This window comes from Lichenostomus cassidix, chromosome 2 (genome assembly GCF_008360975.1).
Source record: "Lichenostomus cassidix isolate B80296 chromosome 2, HeHo_3.0, whole genome shotgun sequence".
NCBI lineage: Eukaryota > Metazoa > Chordata > Aves > Passeriformes > Meliphagidae > Lichenostomus > Lichenostomus cassidix.
Genome location: NC_139482.1, coordinates 28,897,043 through 28,904,390, shown reverse-complemented (window position 1 = coordinate 28,904,390; position 7,348 = coordinate 28,897,043). Strand labels below are relative to the sequence as shown.

At 42.7% G+C, this 7,348-nt stretch overlaps 1 long non-coding RNA gene across 2 annotated transcripts in view; it reads left to right on the top strand.

The window, feature by feature from the left end:
- The first annotated feature begins 3,603 nt into the window (after positions 1-3,603).
- LOC146441031 (uncharacterized) overlaps positions 3,604-7,348 on the top strand; it is a 123,383-nt gene continuing 119,638 nt past the window's right edge. For both annotated transcript variants that reach the window (XR_014849757.1, XR_014849758.1), the window contains exon 1: positions 3,604-3,717. This is a non-coding gene — a long non-coding RNA (uncharacterized LOC146441031). The remainder of the gene's footprint in view (positions 3,718-7,348) is intronic.

Genomic DNA, 7,348 nt, shown 5'->3' with positions numbered 1-7,348 from the left:
TTGAGGTTTCTGCTTCCCTTTTTTAAAATAATTTGGAACTCATGACTGCTTAAAAAGGCATCAACAAAGGTGCCTGTCTTTCCTTTGAAGTCATTTTTTGCGGAAATCACAGTCACTGACCAAAAGGTTTCAAAAGATTAAATTGTGCTTATTTTACGACATTTTAAAACAGCAGGGTTAAATGCTGGGCCAGCTGCCAGGCAGTCAGCAGCACCCATACTTTCATGTTCAGCAGCCAGACACATCTACAGTAGTTATTTCTGAGTAGTTATTCCTGAAATATGTCACTCAGAACAGCAGAGGGGTTTTAGTAGTTGTGTGCTTTGATGACGGGCTAATGAAAATGTATAATATATATATATATATGCCACGAGTGTAATGAATTTCAGAGTTTAAAAAAATGTAATGTAGTGGGGAAACTAGATATTTTTAATTCTCTTTGTCAACACTGGCTTCTCCCTGTAGTTGGAATCAACTTGTAGAGCCACAAAATCATGGCTATTGGACAGCCACAAAATCATGGCTTTTGGACACTCGAGTCCCATGGTGCGTTATCCACACGCGGCAAAACACTTTACTGCTTGCTGCTTTATGTGGAGGCTGTAATGGACTAAGGCTAGTTTAAACTCACAGAACTATTCAGAAAGGGATACATAAATCTTGACATCATCTTTGATGAGAAACCAAAGGAGAGGAAGGACAGTCAGACACTGTCTGTCATGGGCAGCAGTGCTGTGGGTTTAGGGGATCTTTTTTGAAGTTCAGCTCTATTGCAGTCAGGAAGTGATTTACTCCATTTTACAAATTTTCATTCTGGTCTTTTCTTTCTAATCCTCATGCGATGCCTGGTTTCCCTTGCCTTGGTGTGTTTTTTTTCATCTGCCTTTTTCCATTTGAGGGCTCACGGGCCAGACTCTCTGCGCTGGTTTCCGTCACTTTGTATTGTGCAGGTGTTCCAGAGCACTGCCTTAACTGGCCCCCAGGGAATGTTCCCTCTGCAAGGAACCATGCAGCCAGTGCAAGGTGGTATAAACAGCTCCTGTGCCAATTCTTCTCCCTGTGCTGGCACAGGGAGTGACTGAGTGACCCACAAAAGCAGAATAGAGTGCTCTTGATTCTTAACGGGTACATCTCACGGACTAAAACAGCAGTTATCTAAGTTCTGCTGTGGCTCAAGCTGACACAGGAGCAGCCATACAGCTGTGTGACCATAACCAGCTCCCTGTCTCCTGCTCTGAGTGGATCTTGGCACAAAGCAGAATATGGACCTTTTATTCTTGTCCTGCTAGCTGGATGAAACCCCACTGTCTACACATCAAAGGGGTTTGATGGACTGCCAAAAATAGTAACCTATACGTAAAACATGTGCTCCATTTATAGCGATCATTTGGAAAGTTTCCTGCTACTGCAGAAATTCAGATTACATTGATTTACTGTTCAGTACTGCAATATACTGAGAGGTTTTCAATGAGTTCTATTGTATGCATTTGCAGAAAGGCTGGGGAGATTTCTTCCTTCCTTCCTTTCCCTTTGGTATATAATACATAATCATGTGAAGTACATCTTTCTGAGGTTTTGCATAGTTCTAGTGAAGTGGGCTAATATCTACTCTACACTTTGAAAGACATTGTCACCTGTGCTGGTGTTTTAGCCTTTGAAAAATGAAGTGCTCTTTCTTTTGATGTAAAGAGCATCTCTCCAGTATTTATGGAATCATTTTATTTTACCTCTCAGTCTATAGGCTGTTAGCTATGGAATCTGTCCTGCATGTTTTTTACAGGCACTTCAATGGCTTTTATGGGAACAGATCAGTGCTTAACATAGCAATTAAACAAGAAGGTACAGATGAGAACAGACACACTGTGTCTGAGTACAGGTCTGAATCAGCACTTGAGCCTCTCTGTGCTGTGGTCAACATACCCTTTTCAAGCTCCATCTATATCCTGTTGGGCAAAAACACTACTTTTGGAGTCCTCCCTAGAGGAGTCCTAATACCACTGAACAGCCACAAAGGTGCTGCATTTATACACAGCCCGTGCTTAGGTTCTTACAACATGAAAACATGATATATTGGGAACTGATACCTATTAATGATACATGTGAACTGATGTGGACACTTAGAAATAAATCAGGGAGTATAATAGTGCTACATCCTGTGCTGAGCCAACTTACAGAGATCCAGTCTCTGTGTTAACCACAGAGGATTTGATATCTAGCTAACAACCAAGGCTGAAAAGAGAGCATCCATAGCTCTGATGACACATAAGAAGCCTCATTAATCCATGCACTCATAAATGTATTGTGAAAAGCTTGCTAAAATAAGAGAAAAAAAACCCCTCAAGAAACAAGCAGTGACCGTAACTGCTGATCTCCAGTGTTTCATCCTATTGGCAAACAGTGGCCCTCTTTGGTGGATGATAAAGAAGATAAACTTGGCCTCCATTTCATGACTCATATTAGGGAAGCATGTAATATTATTCTCTCAAATAATAATATATAGAAATGGCCCCTTTCCCTTCATGTTTTTTTTAAATAAAGCTTTTTCCTTCAGACCCTAACTGCTGATAGGCACCACAAGAGTTAATTATTCTATCTCTGGATACTATTACATTCACCCAAATTCGCTCCTCTGCTTCCCGTCTGTTAGCATCTTATGGATCAAAGCTCAATATAACTATTTTAGGCCAAGAGTTCAAAATGCTATCATTCATATTATAACTTAACAGGAAAGCATGAGTTACTTTTCCTCCTATTAATTAATAACTTTCTGAGTCATGGTCCTTCTTTTTTTCTTTTTCTTCTTTTTTTTTTTTTATCTGAAGAATTAGTTCAGGTTTTCCCATTTTATACCCCTAATATCAAAGTTTACGTCGATCTATTTTCATGCATTGTTACATCTCAATCACTTGAAGGAGAAAAAAATAATTCTGCTAAACACAGCAAATAAAAAAAGGGTATATAACATTTTGGAAACAAACATGGATTTAGGATAGCAACAAGAAAAAGGAAAGCCTTTTGTTTACTATTTTTCCTTCACTTGTGAATTTCAAAGCCATTATTCGTGTAGAATTCCTAGCTGTGTTTGCTACCCGCGGGCTTTGCACAGAACGGGCTGTTTTACCCAGCGTTCAGACGGGACAGCCAGCCTTTCGCTGGGTTTCTGCCCAGGCAGACCCGTGCCGGGCTTCCCCGTGCGGTGGCTCCGCTGCGAATGGCCCCAGCCTGCTCCCCACGCTGCCATTCCCGGGAAGAGCGCTTCCCGCTTTCTCCCCACGCTGCCATTCCCGGGAAGAGCGCTTCCCGCTTTCTCCCCACGCTGCCATTCCCGGGAAGAGCGCTTCCCGCTTTCTCCCCACGCTGCCATTCCCGGGAAGAGCGCTTCCCGCTTTCTCCCCACGCTGCCATTCCCGGGAAGAGCGCTTCCCGCTTCCCTCCCGGACCCCCCAGCGGCATGCGGCCGGCCCGCGCTCGGGCGCCCCCTGGCGGCCGCGCTCAGGCGTGTCAGGCGCCGTGTGGCGCCGCCCGGCCTGCCGGGGTTCCAGCGGCCGGGAGCAGGCCTGGCTGCCTCGGGACAGCCGGCCTGCCGCTGCCCGGCACTGGCCTGGGGACTCGCCCGCCCCAGCCCGTCGAAGGTGACGGGAAGGAGCAGAGGAGCTCGGTACAGGAGAGCGCGCCGTGGTCAGAGCGCGGTCATCCCTGACGCGGTCCCTGTGAAGGGTAGGGACACCGGAGCTCGCGGCTTTAGTTTGAGTGACAGCTCCAGCAGCACGGGATTATTAATTAGGAATTTGCAATCTCTCAACACCTATACTCAAGGTGGGGTCTCCCCAGAAGCCCTGGATCCAGCACTGGGGTCCCTAGCACGGGATGGATGTTGACCTGTTGGACTGACTGCAAAGCAGGGCCACCAAGTTGATGAGAGGGATGGAGCACCTCTCCTGTCAGGAAAGGCTGAGAGAATTGGGAGTGGAGCCTGGAGAAGAGAAGGCTTTGGGGTGATCTACTTGGAGTCTTCCAGTACCTGAAGAGAGCCTACAAGAAAGATGGAGAGAGACTTTTCCCAAGAGCGTATAGTACAGGACAAGGCAGGATGGCTTTAAACTGAAAGAGAGCAGGTTTAGATTAGATACGAAGAAAGAAGCGAGGGTGGTGAGGCGCAGGAACAGGTTGCCTAGAGAAGTTTAAGGTGCCCAGTCCCTGAAAATGTTCAAGGCCAGGCTGGATGGAGTTCTGAGACACCTGGTTCAGTGGAACATATCCCTGCCCATGGCAGGAAGTTGGGACTAGATGATTTTTAATGTACCTTCCAACCCAGGCCATTCTATGATACATATTTTAATATCTTCATTCCCAAGAGCTAATTAAAAGCCTAGACTATGTAATACTCCAGTCTTTGTATCAGGGTTGTGAATACTTCTTCAGAAATAGGGCATTGGAATATAGGTGTAAGATGAGAGATTGCAAATTCGTAATTACTGTTCCTATGCTGCTGGAAAAGAATTTATCCATGTCAAATACCTACCTAAGTTACGTTGTTTATAAAACTGATTCAAATGCCTTTGATCTCTGCTCACACAAAATGCCCTCAGATGGAAATAACAATTTTGCAGGAATAACCATGCACTTTTGAGGTGGTGCTACTCAAACCATGTAGAGAGACTGGTGTTGGCTTCAGCTCAAGGACTTACATCTCCTCCTCCACAGCACACCAGCCTCCCTCCCCTTCCAGTTCCACCCATGGCACCAACCCTTTCCTTTCCCCCTTTAAAGTTGTTGCCTGGGTCTTTTTATTAGCCATTTAGCCCTGCTCAGCTCTACAGCATGAAGAATGCATATTTTTCCTTCAGCATAGTGTTGGCTTTATCAGTGAAATTTAGTTGGTGCTTGATGTTCATAGGGGTGAAGAGATTATGGGAGGGGGAATAACCCAGGCCAGCTGTGTGTATACTGACTACTTATTTAAGCAAAGGCAAGAAAAGCAGCCAGGCTGCAAAAGGTAAAATACTACAGGCTGTATCGCAAGGTTTGGATGTGAACATACGTGCACAATGCTTCTTTCACTGGACTCCTGCTGTAAATCCTGGCTGATTCAATCCTCTGTAATGAAAAAGTTGCCCCACTCTGAACTTGCTTGACTTTTCTTTCTTTTCAAAGAATAGTAACAACAGAAACTAAAACAAAAGACGGAAGAAAACATACTCCAGCTTGTGTTAAAAGAATCTTTCTTGGAAAATGAAAAGCCATGGTACCACTGGGATTGGCCATTCTTGGAAAATGAAAAGCTGTTGTGCCACTGGGATCGGCCCTTCAAAACCTCTGAAATTTTGCCACAGCCCCCACAGCTGCTAGAGAAATTCATTTGATACAACACTGCATTCCCTTTATGGTTAATTCACACTTATCCGGTGGGTGACCTCTCCAGCTCGCAGACAGGGCAGTAAGTGTGAAGTCACCTGAATCCAGAAGCAGTACAGCTATATTTGTATCATCTGTATTCCCTAGTTCAGAGAGGTACCATATGAAATATTAGCTTTTTTTCTCTCTCTGTCTGATCTGATCTTGTCGGTTGCTGTAAAATAAGTGCTGCAGTGTTTATGTTTTTGGCTGGCCAGGGTACCCCATTCTTAGCCCTGGATAACAGAAGCCTTATTAAACCACAGACCCCATGCAGCCATGGAAACACCTAGTGATAATCCTTATCACGTCACTATTTTGCTTCCTAATTTGCTGCTTCTCACAGAGACATTATTTATTTGCTCTGTGCAAATTTCCTTTAATAAGCATGTCTTCTTCTTTCTAGACCTTTGCTTGCAAGGTGTACATGTATTAATGCATACAAATTGCTCCCTAAATTGTTAACTGGTTTAGGACACTTCATAATGTGATGGAATCCTGACTATGTTTGATAAATGTAAAAATTCCTGGAATCTTGCTGGTCTATGTTTTAATAATGAATATTATTAATGTGACTTGACAAGCATCTAGTTTTTGAATAAAATCATTTTACCTTACATATACAGATTCAGGATACCCCATGGTACCATGGCTTTTCATTTTCCAAGAAGATTATTTTAACACAATCACAGTGCTGCTAGTGATACAACCCCAGGAACACTCCTGGAAACCTAGAGAACTGGAAAGTATTCAATCAACATATCAGTTTATTGCTAAAGCAAGGTCATATTCCAATGGAGAGAATATGAAAACCAATATACCAATAGACCACAGTCTTTTATTAACTACTGAGTGTTTTAAAACACAACAATGTGCAAAGTCTTTGTGCAAATTGAGTGCCAGGTTTCACTTTTAGATGGTGGATGTTACTATTTTGATACATTTTAAAAGATTCGGTCCAGTAAATACAAAACTGACATATGTGCACCAGAACAGTAAATTCTAAAAGTGCACATGATGCACAAAGAGCCCAGAATATTTATTATTCAAGTATACTGTGTTTCATATGTTGTCTGATAGCTATTAGGAAAGCTTAAAGAATTACTTTGTAATTGCACTCTCACAAGACGTCCTTTTGTTTTTCAGAGGAATATTCCCCAGTGTTTCTCTTTACATTCGGATGCCTTAAGCATGACCACAGGAAGACATTATTTCCTCCTTACCATACAGGAATATGTGTCAACATAAGACCTATGCCATGCTGCTACACTAACAATTGCTCAGTAATTTATTTCTCTCTTGTTTCTCTCTTTCCAATGGAAATACGTGAGCCAAACCTGAGCAAACTGACTGTAGACATTTTTGTTGACCTTAGAGGCTTTGATTCAGAATTGGTGATACAAGAGAATCCGCCGTGCAGGATGGGGGTGTAATTCCATCAAGGACTTCTGGTGACCTCATAAACCATGAGAGCTGGCATGGACTTTAATGGGCACCACGTGGTTAAGTTCCCATGCATCATTTTGAAAATGTAGGGCTTCATTTGATATTGCAGAAGGATACCAGACCTACCATGTCAAATTGTTTCTCTTTCTTCTAAAGGAGCCACTCGCTTTATGTTACAGTCAGTCCTCTTTGGTAGCAAATGAAATATGCCATTCTGGAAAATTAGTATTTTCTCTGGCAAAATGAACTTGAAAAGTGCTTTTCGTAGAAAAGCATATATTTGGGTTATATTCTTTTAAATAAACTTTCTAAAATGATGGCAGTAAATTCAAGGAAGGGTGTGGTTTACGCAGGACTGGCTTTGCTTGCAAACTTCTAAGAGATATTTTAAAAAAAATTAATTTGTACATCTGTTAGAAAAGATGGGAATAGAGTTGAAAAACTAAACCATGTTAAACCCTGTTTAAGTCCAGCTAGGTAAGTTAGCTGAAATTGCTAATGCTGAATG